The sequence below is a fragment of the Coregonus clupeaformis genome, unplaced genomic scaffold (assembly GCF_020615455.1).
Source record: "Coregonus clupeaformis isolate EN_2021a unplaced genomic scaffold, ASM2061545v1 scaf1178, whole genome shotgun sequence".
In the NCBI taxonomy this organism is placed as follows: Eukaryota; Metazoa; Chordata; class Actinopteri; order Salmoniformes; family Salmonidae; genus Coregonus; species Coregonus clupeaformis.
In genome coordinates, this window is record NW_025534632.1 from 67,138 (window position 1) to 81,477 (window position 14,340).

The following is a 14,340-nucleotide window of genomic DNA, read 5'->3' on the forward strand; positions in this document are numbered from 1 at the left end:
CCAATTCAAGTGCATTAGGATACTTCAACATTACAGAGCAATCATACAGTTGACAGCGGCGTCTTGTGAAATAAGAATTAGCAGGGCATAATGATGTATTTGTAATGCTAATTGAAATACGATGTTTCGTTTCCTGATTGAATTGAATTGAATTCCAATTCAAGAATAGGCCAAATAACAGTGTATCTAATGCCCTAGTAGATTCTCATCCAGCTGACAGCCACAGCAGAAACACACCTCTCTAATCATGCATCATGCGTGCTACAGTAGGCTCACATTGGTTATGGTGACACAGCACCCATCTACAGCAGTCACATGTGCATAACATAACTTCTCCTGAAAATCCAATCAAAGCACAAATGAACACAAAACAAATCATAGGAGCAGACCAATGATGACATCAGAAAGGTTGTAGAAATCAGCTGCAGCGGAGGGCGGGTGTCAGGGGAGGGGTCAGCATTGGGACCTGGAAGCTTTTAGATGTTTGAAATTAGCACTACCGAAGGACCGAGGTGTTTGCTTGTTTGTTTATTTGTTAGATTTTTTGTTTGTTGGGGGTAATGTCTCTCTGTCTTTCTCTCTTTCTTTCTGTTAGTAGGGAGTGAAGCGACTGTACCCTCCTTCTGTATAGGCTGCCTGCAACATCAAGATGAAAAAGGACCAATCAGTATTAAGGTGGGCGACAGCTTGGTTGTTGAATTCTGTTTTTTCCACAAATTTCCTTCCTTTATTGGTTTTGTTAAAATGTCTGTGTATGAAGGACATGGGATTAAATAGCATTTAATTGAGCTGGTTTAATCAAAGTAATAATAGTTATTGTTCAATAGAGAATGCATAAGTTGGGTATGTGTGTGTGTTATGAGGAGGGGTGGTCGAGGTGTTGGAGCTGGAGGATAAGAACCTGGTAGTGATAAAGTATGGAACGTGGTCTGAAATCATTTTGCTCTTTTTTAACAGAGCAGAAAAAACCCTTTCCTAGATATCATATTCTTCTTTTGTTATACCACATGGAGAAGTGGGCCCGCCCTCCAAATGCAGTTTCCATGCATTAATTACATTAAGCAACAAATTGGAAAATACTGTGCTTGTTTCATGCTTTTGACTGTAGGAAAACATTCCTTATGGAATGGCTTTCCAGGCTACAACAATGTCATAGATCCAACCAAAGCGAATTAAGTTCAAAGGAGTTTAATCATAATTCTCTTTCAAGTCCAACCGTGGTGCCCACACCTTTCTGGATGTGTATTGCACCAGAGGATATTGCTCCCTAGGTTTATTGCAATGCTCTGGTTAACCAGGACAAACACACACACACACGCACGCATGAACGCACACACACACATGTGCACACACACACACGTGCACACACACACACACACACACACACATATATCCCCTGTACTCTGAGCAATTCTGCTGCTTTTTGGACAACCTCCAAAGGCGAAGCCCCAAACCTTCAAAGGCTAATTTCCCTTCATTTAAGGGAACCCTCTTACTTGTATAAAACTTTCATCAGTATAAAAAAGCATTAGCACATTTTTTGCACGCCGGAAATCAGCAAAGAGAATTTTAAGCAACCTCGGAGGAACTAATTATTGAAAGGATTCTAAATGCAAAAATCGCTGTGCTCTCCTTCGAACCATTAATCAAATAGGACTAAAGAATTAGTAACCAAAACCAATTATTTTTTTCTCAGCACTTCTGAATCTATTTCATGGTGTGTCTCTGCACTGTAAGTTCTGAACTCCTATTGTGTCAAGATGGTTAATTGACTACCAGGGTCTCGCACCTCACCAGCTTCCACCCCACCACAGTGATCCCCTCAACTTGCCCCACACACACAACCCAAGCTCAGACATGAAGGGCCAAATTCAGCCTGACTAAGAGTGGCAGAAAAGGGAAGGAAATTTGGAGGAAAAGAAGCACAGTTTTTAATTAAGTAAATGAAGAGGAAAAAAATTAATGTCTTAATTAATGAAAGCTTTTAGCTAGCAGCTGCACCGGGGAACTGTACGCTGTTTTTTATGTTGTTGAAAAATCGCATGCATGCCGGAATGGTAAATTTGAGTCATTTGTCTGGCAGAGAGCGCTCGTCCCATCAACCTTGTGGGCTGGAGGGGTGAGTGAGGGAACGCCCTCCCTCGAACCCTCCCTCCATCGCTCTCTTTCTCTTCCATGTCCCACGGCACACTGCTGCATGCGTTTGATGGTCGTTAATCTTTCAAATAAGTCTATCAGTCGCATGCCCTCATTGTAAAACAAAACATTGAGAAACTATCTCCCCATTATAGGATGGTCTTTTACTGATAGTATTTTCATCTTTGATGTTAGCTGCAAAAGCTAGCTAAAAACAGACATTAACGATTCAACTTCACCCCTTCAAGTTTAGAGTTTGGCTGAAAGAAAGAATGGAACAACTCATTTGGAGTTGAATAGTGGCAGGAATAGAATGATTATACTAGTGTATAAAATGCCCATGTGTTTGGATTTAATTAGTTGTAGTGATCATTCCCTATAAAATTAACATTGTATGAGGTGAGCTTGTGTGACATAACATGAAACAAATCCATTTCACTGAATTCCCAATGACCACATGCCAGGGAATTCTGCTGCGCTCCACTAGGTCGTGCCAAACAGCATGACAAAGAGGGAATAAAGCCCACTGACTTGGCTTAGTTCAATGGTCTTTATCTCCGAGTGCTCCTGGAGCGACAGTACTGCGGCTGGTGGCCTCTGCTCTGTGTTAGTATGGCTAGCCAACAACAGGGTGCAGAGGAAAGTGAGAGTGGACTTACCATGGTCCCCACACTGTATGTAGCGGCAGGGCCGATTGTGTGGTGGTAGGGGTCTGCTGTTGCATAGACTCTGCCATAGCTGCAATGGAAAAGGCCAGGAGATTATGGTCATTGACGTAGAGTATATTTTCAATGCTTGTTTGATACTTGGCCCTAAAGTCAACACTTTCAAGTCTCTAAAACAATTATTTCCCTCTCTCTACCCCCTGGTTCAGAAAATGATACAAGGCTGAGTAGAAAAGGAGTTCAAAGGTGATTGGATCATTCTCTGTGAATACACATTGTCCTTTTCATTGTCACCTCTATTAGTTGGTAGGGATGGGTACTGAGGGGTGAGAGAAAGAGAAACAGAGAGAAAGAAAGAGAAAACAGAGAGAGATATAGGTGCTGGAGGGCTTGGACCCAGTCTGTGTGCGCTCTCTCACCCTGCTGTTGTTTACCCAAGCTGAACAGTGGGCTCACACCCCTGTCTTTTCATTGTTGCTGGTTTGGAACTAATCCTTCCAATTTCCTTCTGAGACAGGACAAGATGTGCGCCTTATTTATTTATTTACTCGACTTCACATATTCCTCTATTGACTTTTTTTTTCTTCAATGCTCGCTTGCAAATGAGGGTCTGTATGGAGCAGATAAGGCACTCCCAGCCAAGGACTGAGGGCATCAAATCAACCAGGAATAAAAACCAAGAGGCGAGAGGGAGAAATGTCATTTTCCTCAAGGAGACAAGACATACAGCCTACATGGCTTGAGCGGGGCGAGGAGGACATTATATAAGTTATATAAGATCTAAATATGGTGTGTCCCGTTTGAGTCCAACACCCAAGGTCAGTGAGCAGGACGTGGAGGGGGAAGGAGCTGGATGAGAAGGCTCCCTGGGGAGAAGATGGGAGAGGATGGGCTCTACCATGACATGGTCAGAGGTGGTCTCTGTGATACTCTTATCTACTGTGAGCACCAAACCCCAGAGGCCCACTAAGGCTAATCTATCTACAAAATGGGCTCTCACCAGAGTGGCATTGCTAACCACCTTGGGGTCAAACGGCCCCTCAGAACTTACGTCACGCGGCTTCACTACGCCGATTGGCCCCTGGCAGGGCCTCTGTAATACAAAGCAGGCCTGTGGGCACAAGCTTTTTGGAAAATGAATGTTTCATATTTTACGGAGATTTTACAAGCCTCTTATGATCCCTGTGACCTCCTTTCATGATTGGCTGATTGCTCCGCTGGTAAGTCTGATAAGGTATTGCTGAGACAAACCCCTATTGATCCAATGGGCATGACCGCTTATTCAAAAAGAAACAAACAGACAAGGGAAGCAAAACAAACCAAAACAAACAACTCGGGCGAATTACATTAAATCTCAGGGGGAAAATATAGGCAAGAGAAACAGGAATTAAATCACTCCCAGAGGAAAAAGCCGCTGTCCAATTTCTGCTTCCTCCGAGCACGGCTGCTCATAATTCGCAGCGCGGCGAGGCCAGATAAATCTTACATTATCGATATGATCTTCAGGCTCTCAGGCAGGGTGTACGTTATCACAAGTGACATGCTCAATCCCTCCCAGATTAGATTCCCAAACCAGCCCACATCCAGTCTGACAGCGACTTTGAAGGCCCGAATGAATCAGCCACGCCTCCTCAAACGGAGCACACCTGAACCCGAATGACATCAGTCAGAAGTGATAGAGTCCCTGCCCATCCATCCATCCCTCTCTCCCTTCCTCCTGCAGACCCCAGGCCATTCATAAATACAGTTGATATACCCGCTCACCCGTCAAAGGCAGAGAGGCATGGGATAGATCTTCTGTTCTTTTTTCATCTTGTCGAACAAGGTTACTTTTTTGTGTGCTTTAGCCTGAGGCCATAGTGGATCTCCTAATGGACAGTTCAATCTAAGGGAGGGTCACAACTCCAGAGAGAGTTTATCTTCACCCTTCTATGTGGGAGATACTTTGGAGATTGGGGAAAGGTTGAAGTCATTTGTCAGACCTTGTCACAACTTCTAATTTAATCCATCACAATATCAATGGTCTTTTCTTTTTTCAAGTAATATTAGTTATTCTATATGATGTATTATTGCAGCACGTGGAATGCACTCACCTGTCACTGTAGGCAGCAGCTGTGGTGGGCTGGGCGTATCTGTATGCAGCGTAACCCCCCTGTTGGAAACTCAGACAGTTAGACAACCCCCCACAACAGCATGTATATCACTAGTATAAACAAGAGGAGAAGAATAGCATTTACTAAAAGATCCAACATCGGGTTTGAAACATTGTCCATTGTTGGGAACATATCAGAACTGCATATTCTGTATTCATATGAAACCATTCAAAAAGTCACATTTCTTTAAATTGAAGAGTATGCACAGAGGCAACGCAAGGTGCAAGACTCCCAGAATACAGCCAGAGGGAGCTGTTTAATATTTGGTGGCTGAGGCAGCGGAGAATTAATGATCCCCTGTGAGACTGGGGAGGGGAGCCATGCGTTCCCTCTGGGGGACAGTGCGTGACAGGAGGTGAAAAACACGGTCCACATGAGACAGAAGAGAACAGTTGTGTGATAACGCTCCCCAAATTCAGTCCACATTCAGAATGGGGAAGCAGCACTGGCCTGCTGCATTATTGAAGAGACCCCTTTTTCTTTACACGTACCGTGTTGCACAGGAGCAAACCAAGACGTACAGTGCCTTCAGAAAGTATTCACACCTCTTGAGTTCTTACACATTTTGGTGTGTTAGAGCCTGAATTTAAAATGGATTAAATTGAGATGTTGTTTCACTGGCCTACACACAATACCCCATAATTCCAAAGTGGAAGTTCAGACATTTTTACAAATTATTTAAAAATGAAAAGCTGAAATGTCGTCAGTCAATAAGTATTCAACCCCATTGTTATGGCAAGCCTAAATAAGTTCAGGAGTAGAAATGTGCTTAACAAGTCACATAATAATAAATAAGGACTCACTCTGTGTGAAATAATAGTGTTTAACATGATTTTTGAATGACTACCTCATCTCTGTACCACACACATACAAGCATCTGTAAAGTCCCTCAGTCGAGCAGTGAATTTCAAACACAGATTAATCCACAAAGACCAGGGAGGTTTTCCAATGCCTCGCAAAGAAGGGCACCTATTGGTAGTTGGGTAAAAATAAAAAAAGCAGACATTGAATATCCCTTTGAGCATGGTGAAGTTATTAATTACACTTTGGATGGTGTATCAATACACCCAGTCACTACAAAGATACAGGCGTCCTTCCCAGCTCAGTTGCCGGAGAGGAAGGTAACCTCTCAGGGATTTCACCACGAGGCCAATGGTGACTTTAAAACAGTTTGAGTTTAATGGCTGTAAAAGGAGAAAACTGAGGATGGATCAACAACATTGTAGTTAATCCATAATACTAACCTAATTGACAGAGTGAAAAGAAGGAAGCCTGTACAGAATAAAAAATATTCCAAAACACGCATCCTGTTTGCAATAAGGCACTAAAGTAAAACTGCAAAGAAATGAACTTCATGTCCTGAATACAAAGCGTTAAGTTTGGGGCAAATCCAACACAATACATCACTGAGTACCACCATATTTTCAAGCATAGTGGTGGCTGCATCATGTTATGGGCATGCTTGTCATCGGCAAGGACTAGGGAGTTTTTTTAAGATAAAAAGAAACGGAATAGAGCTAAGCACAGGCAAAATCCTTCCAACAGACAATGGGAGACAAATTCACTTTTCAGCAGGACAATAACCTAAAAGTTGCTTACCAAGATGACATTGAATGTTCCTGAGTGGTCCAGTTACAGTTTTGACTTAAATCAGATTGAAAATCAATGGCAAGACTTGAAAATGGCTGTCTAGCAATGGTCAACAACCAACTTGACAGATCTTGAATCATTATAAAAGTAATTATGTGCAAATATTGTACAATCCAGGTGTGCAAAGCTCTTAGAGACTTACCCAGAAAGACCAAAGAAGATTCTAACATGTGTGATATTTCTATATTTCATTTTCAATAAATTAGCAAATATTTCTAAAAACATGTTTTCACTTTGTCATTATGGGGTATTGTGTGTAGATCTGTGAGAAAAATATATATTTAATCAATGTTGAATTCAGGCTGTAACACAACAAAATATGGAATAAGTCAAGGGGTATGAATACTTTCTGAAGGCACTGTAACTGGGGCTTAGTGTTTTGAATGTCAGGACCTGTGTATTAATTTGCCAGAGTGGGAGAAGGAATTAAAAACTTGATTGAGGAGAGCAGTCATTACTCCAACTGAAAAATGAAGCTGTTCACCTACTGTTTTTCTATTAGCGCCAATGGAGCGTTGGCCCATCTCCATCCTACATCCTATGGTGGGTATATAGGTGATAGTGCTGAGAGTGCTTTTTGAGGTCGGTTTGGTTTCGGGTTTGATTATTAAAAAATAATCACGGTTTTCGTATATATATTTTTAAACATTAAATGCACTACATATTATGTTGGTTGAATGCTGTAACAACACAATATAAAACAATTAATAAAAGTCCCATGATGGTAGTGACTGCCCATTACTGCTTATCACTTACTAGCAATAATTTATTTACATTACTATTTACTTTAATAAAACATTTCAGTTGTTGTGTATATTACATTTTGTTTTATTAGATGACTTTATTATTTATTCAGCATCATCTCATCTCTATAGAGTCCATGCTGTCTGACAAAAATCACTATTTTAATAGTTCTTCAGTAAAGCAACTTTTATGCAACTTCAATACTTAGATAATGCTGAATACCAACTATGGAGTCTCATCACTTAGAAATTCTCTCCCTCTCAGTGCACCCCACACAGACCAGACAAGTAGGTAGTTAATTACCACGTTTTCCACGATAATCTGCGTAAAATATTGGCCTGTTGGAAACTACAACTCCCTACTACATCGCACAATATAGAGAAACTGGGCAAACTGAGCTCACAGAAAAAAATCTAAATAAACGAGATTTCAGTTAATCACTCAGCACTAATAGGTGGCTGTTAATAATACATGTTTTCATTTATTTTTTAACTTGGGGAGGGGGGGGGGGTCCAAAGACGAGCAACACTACTGTGGCCAGGGCTCTTTGGGGAATCAGGTCAGAGGCGCTGGGTTTGAGTCATCCCTCCTGCCCATGGAGGCAGGAAGTCATGGCTAAGGCCAGGCAGAGGAGTTCCTGTGGGACGGCCATGCCCTGAGACCGTGCTGCTGATTACAGCAACAGAACCCAACAACACACAGCCACAATAAATCACTTGCACACATTGTCAAATCCTGCACACAACAGTCCAACACATTTGTTATTGTGTCTCGCCCCAGTGTGTGTGCATGCGTGTACACGTCACGTGTGTGCCTGAGTGTGTATGAATATCAATACACCATTCCTAATATACTCCCTGTGAAGCAGGGTCTCATGTTGTGGTATCATCCTGGATGCTCTTTTTAATGGCAAGTGCTTCAGGACTGTTGAAATGAATGGAATTTGACTAGGTAATGACAGTGACAGACATGGCTACTGTCTTCTAAATGATAGTGGAGGACAGAGAGGCTTGTGGGACTTGCTGTTGTTGTCACAGGAGAAACTCTGGGTGCACTTGGGCAGTCTGAAGCCGTTCAGTGTCCGTGCAGTGGCCACTGCCAAAACTAATGGCAGTAAAGCACAGGGGGAAAGGCTGACGGCTTGAGCGATGGGGCGAGATACCCCGGGACTGGTCAGAGGGCACTGAGACCCAGGGCTTAGCTGGAGGTGAGGAGAGGAGGGAGGGAGGGAAGGAGGGAAGGAGGGAAGGGTTTGGAGCCAAACACCCAGGGCCGACATGACCGCTTTAAGCCACTTCTCCTCTACAATGTTCACTCTATGGCCGCTGGTGTCGCTAACAGCCACTCACAAACAGTGCTACGACATGGGGCTGTGTTTGAGCCATATATCATTGTGGAGTCCAGCACTTTTGTTCCCAGACACTGGCCCTTTGCTCATATGCAGACAGGGTGAAAGTAAGAGGCAATCAGTAGCACTGTTGTCTGGGCCTGCTGTCATCTCCCTATTGCAGAGGACAGGGAGGGAGAAAAAAAACTACAGATACAAACAACAAATTACATCCCCCACAAACGCTTGGACTGCTGTCAAACTGGGGCAGCGTGGTAATTTCAGCATTATCTCCACAGCGTCCCCCTTTTCTCTGTCAAGGGCAGCGTGCGTTGGGGCCGGCCTGACGCTGTGTGTGCTGTGGCCCCTGCCTGCATGGACAGCCCCAGAGGGAAGCTTAATCCCTTTATCTGCCTCCGCTCCTCTTATCTCTCACACCGTGATGGCTGGGAGGCACACAGGCCCACTAAGGCCCCACGATGGCCCCCTGGGCCAGACAGAGAGAGAGAGGGCTGTCCACGCCCAGACACACAGAGACAGACAGAGACAGACAGGCAGGCATGCATGCTCGCAAACACGCACGCGCACACACACACACACACACACTCACACAGACAGGCACATACACAAACACACAAACACACAGACAGGTACAGATATAGGGCGGAGACAAGCCACCTCCAAAAGCCATTTTAAGGGGAGAGACGACCCGACTTGACACGGGACACTGAGCTGGGGTCTGTCTGTTTGCCAAAGTCTGACATCATAGGAGAGAGAGGGAGAGGAGGGAGGAGCTGAGGGGGTTTTACATTTTGTTGTCGGGTTTCTTGGCACGGCAGACAGAGGCCTAATCGACGCGGGCTTGGCAGAGAGGCAGGGGGAACCTGGGGCTGGAGAGATGCGAGTCTCCAGGGCTGGCTGCTTTTGTCTGCTTTACTTCTGTTTCATCTGAGCACGCAGAGAGAGAAAGAGCCAACGGTACTTACATAGATTTCTGCTCCGTAGAAGCCATCCTGGTACACCACTCTGTGAAATGAGAGAGCAATGGGGGAGACGCGTTAGTTAATCTGGGTTATGGGTGGTTTTATATGCAGCCAGATTGGATCGGCACACTGATGTTTTGATCCTAGCCTATTTCCAATGAGAGCAAGTCAAGCAGACATTTGCATGCCGTAAAACAAGAATGATGGAAGTGGGCTCTGCACGTCTACAGGGTCAGCTCTTAGCAGCTGCAGCACACCACAAATAATGAATGACATATTTAGGGGGGGAAATGCATCCATTTCACAATTCCCATGCAATATTCTGCTCTGGTAAAAAAAAAAATATTCCATTCACTGCAGTGTTGTCAGGAGGCTACGGTGGAGGGGAGGAGGTAGAAGAGGAAGAGAAAGGGACGGGGGGATGAAAAGAGAGAGCTCAGCAGGGAAGGAGCTCGGTCATGTGATGCTAACATATAAATCACTGGGACGTCAGGAGAGGAAGTAGGGAGAGGAGAGGAGAGGAGGTGGGGAGGAGAGAGGAGAAGAGGGGGAGAGGAGAGGAGAGGAGAGGAGAGGAGGAGAGGGAGAGGAGAGGAGAGAGAGGAGAGGAGAGGAGAGGAGAGGAGAGCCCCAGAGGGGTGGGAGGTGTAGAGGACCCAGAGTCCTAGGGACCGTCTCATCACTGGAGCCCTCTCCTCCCCTCTCCTCTCTTCCCCTCTACTCTCCACTCATCGCCACAGACAGGCCCTGATCTAATCACAGATAGCCAGGCAGCCAGGCTAGGCCCAGGGTTAGCTAGACCTCTCCTCTCCCCTACACTCTCATTGCCACCCAGACACCCAGGCAGGCAGCCAGCCAGGCAGGCAGTGTGCTGATAAGAGAGGAGTGTGAGGCTGAATGCTTCACATCAACCAGGAGATCATCACAGTCCAGTGAGACCTGCCCAGTAATATGCTATCTCTGCTTTCTATAGCTTCCTATGGCCTTGATATTCATCCTTTGCAACACACATATACATGTACACACACACACACACACACAAAGATAGACAGACATACACATTCTGCACTTATGCACAAATGCACACACATGAAATAACACAATTGTTTGCAAATGCAGCCACCAAACATTTGAGAGTAGAACTGTTATAATAGCATGGTTCATTGTTGATGTTGTCAGTAAAGTGTACTAAAGGTCCACAGATACTCACGCTCCATAGGCTGGAATAGGTGGTGGAGGAGGTGCTGTGCGGAAGGTGTTGTACACAGCCCGCCCCCGGCCTCGCAAGTGGGCACCCCTATAGGCCACCGTAGCCCCTGTGGCCGGGTAAGGGAAACCTGTTACTGTGAAAAAAACACATAGGAAGGAGGACTTCAGAGAGATGGAATGTTGGCATTGCTTACATTACTGACAGAACACATTATATAGAGACATGTGGCAGTGGTTTCTCCTATGACAGAATACATTAGGGAAAGACAAGGAAACAATAGATATAATATTTTCTGGGTGCGCCTCATCGAGCACTCTCCCCTTCCCCAGCCACTGCTATGTGCCGTACTCAGCAAGGATCCACATTTGCTGTACGCATCCTTCCTGGCACCGCCTGCCACCGCCTCCCTCGCCACCCAAGGGTAGCCTTGAAACACAACCTGGTAATGGATGCAATCCCACTAGTTTCACACCGTGGCATTCACCTGGTTTAGGCAACAGTATGCTAGCTGAGGGGGAGGGGGAAGGTTGTTCTAGGTTGTTGTAGGTAGGTAAGGAACAGTGTTGTGTGGTGTTGTAGGACAGACAGACAGGTGGGAGGTGAAGGTTGCTGTGCAGCCATGCTGGATGTGTAGGCCCTGTGGGAGCATGGAGCAGATGGGCTGGACAGTGGGACCACTGAGACCCAAACCTCCGGCTGACCCCATCCCAAACCCCATCTGTGACCCCCCTCAGCCTATCACAGTCCCACACCTGTCCTCCAGCAGCAGTTACCAGCCAATGGTGATGGGGGATGGGTGGGGGGTGTTGGGGGGAGGTGCCAGGGTCAGCGTTATAAATTCCATCGTTACAGATTAGAGGACAGGCTCTAGGCTGGGAGATCCCCAGATCTCTCCTTAACCTTCAATCAGTCCAGTCACTGTCTGATTACGAACTGCAGCGCTGCATACAAACACCTCTCTCTCTCTCTCTCTCTCTCTCTCTCTCTCTCTCTCTCTCTCTCTCTCTCTCTCTCTCTCTCTCTCTTTTTTTTTTTTTATTTTTTAGCTGAAAAACCCCCTCCTCTCTCTCTCTCTGTCTCAACATGATTAACCTGGCCCTGTGTTAAAGGTTCCTCCTGCTCTCGCCCCAGTCTCCTCCTCTCCTCTCCTCCCCCACTCCACCACAACACTGCTAACCCATGACTTTTATTATTCTTCATCCTGGGCAAAAAGCCCCCTCATCTCCCCCGGACTGATTAATTCATTACCGTGGCATGATTTGGGTGAATTCATTTTTGCAACACTATCAAATGATCTTCCAATGGACACTAAACACAGTGGAATCACACGTAGTGATTTTACAGTAAGTCTGCAATGGAGTTATATGAAAGTACCCCGTATAGAACCACTCCTATAGACCGGTATAGGATTTAGCCTGGGGGACAATGGCCATTACGGCTGGCTGTATGTAATGTAATGTAGTGTTAACCCTGCAGGTGGATGGGATTGGGAAGCGTCCTAATGAACAGTACACACCAGCAACCCTGCTGACAGGGAGACAGATTAGTGGTGGTTTTAAAAACACGGACAGCCAGGTTTAATGTCTGATGCCATTAACATCTCCCTCCATTAGGGGCTCCACACATATTCAACTCCTGCATCTCATTTGGGCGGGAAACGCCCCCTATTTCCTCCCGAGCAGCCAGGGCACTTTGTTTGCTGCCGACCCAGCAGCAATAAACTGGTAAGACTCACAAGGTGGCCCTTTCGCTTTGGTGATTTATAATGCTGACCTTGACATTTAAATTAGTCTCTTTTTGGGAGAGTCTGACATATAAGCTCAGTTGCTAAAGGGCAAAAACAATCCTCTTTGATATTTTCAGGAGTTATTTTTTTCTCCCTTGTACAAATCGCTAGCATTTTTAGGGCTCCAAATCTTCTATTTCCTTCTTTTAGGTGGGGGGGTGGTGGGGGGGGGGGGGGGGGTTGTTTGCAATCTGCGTGCTATGATATATGATATATGTGAATGTAAACTCATAAGGAGTTGGCGATAGGCTACACTGCTTCAATAATAACCCATAAATCAAAAGTTGTTGTCACACTTTGGTAAACCCATGCAAAGCAACAACAGCTACAGCGGCGTATGGGAGCACAAACCTGGTCTAGCCACCAAAGTCAAACACCTTTCTGAGAGAGAGAGGATGGATGGCTGGGGGAAAATCGGAGTAATGTGCTGGAGGGCGGCAGGGTCACACCGCACCTCATATGTCATACGTGTCAAGCTGAGGGGAGCTCAATACCTTTACACAGCCAGCCAGCCAGTCGGACCTAACCTCTCCTAATCCTGCTCTGTGCAAATGATTGGGTCAAAGCCAGCCTTGACATTTTTTTCTCACAATGTTGATCTCTTTAATGCTTCCTGCTCAAATAAGTCAGTGGAATGAGCACTTAATCCAAGCACTGGGGACCCAAAACAGCTTAATCTAATCAAGTCACTGGAGCTTAATTATCCCCTCAACAATGAGAGGATCTGTCCAGATATATTAATATGACAATTAGCCTTTCTATTCTGTCATTTACTCAGCTGGTGGCTTTCAGACGGTCCACACCAAACTTCACCTTTGGAAGTGAAAACATCAGGAGCTCTACTCATCTCCTTCTATCCCCTTATGAATTAGTAGCAGAGAGAAGAAGTGGCTCTCTGACTCGTACAGTGCTTGTTTGAAATGGATTCCCTGGTTCAGTTAGTGTAGGCAGGCAGAGCGACTTGGTAGCTGTCAAATGTGCTGAAATTGACACACCATGCTATAGAAAAGACTAGGAAATACACCATTGAAATACAACCTACCATCATTCATGAGTTGAGGTATTACATAATATTCATATTTTCATAGTAATATACATTCCTCCCTGGAGATGTATTTAGACGAAAATACAACAAAATATCCCCCATACTAGACAATGCTATCTGTCTCTGCCCTAATATCTCTCACCCTCTACCCCCCCCCACCCCCTATCCCCCCAGTCCATTTGAGTGGGAACCCAATGCGCCTGCTGTTCACAGGACCCCCTCCACAGCCCCCTTACGGAGGGCTCCAGGGAAGGCTTGGGTTGCAGTGGGAGAGGAGGCAGGAGGCAGCAGAGGACACGGGTCTGGGGGTACACACTACAGGGCTGGGGCTGGCGCCGCCACTACCCCAGTCACCGCCACGCAGCCTCCTATCAGTAGGAGGAGCCAGTGTACCCTGCAAGAGGTTAAGAGCAGGGAGCCTGCGTGAAGCTCTCATCCGTCATTCTCCTGAATGGGTTTGAGGACAATAAACCTGTAGCGCCAGGACGAATGGAGACGGAGTGCACGCTTGTCACCACACCACGATTTATTGCTCCCAATTTCACTGATCTCCTGCACAGAAATGAGGACTGATAAACAGTGATTAATCACCTTTACATCCCATTTCACTCCCACCCAAAGTATATTAAATGTAGCCATGA

The 14,340-nt window shown here is 45.4% G+C and overlaps 1 pseudogene; it reads right to left on the bottom strand.

Moving 5' to 3' along the window:
* Positions 1-591: 591 nt before the first annotated feature.
* The window catches only part of LOC123486370, a 96,775-nt pseudogene continuing 83,026 nt past the window's right edge, over positions 592-14,340 (bottom strand).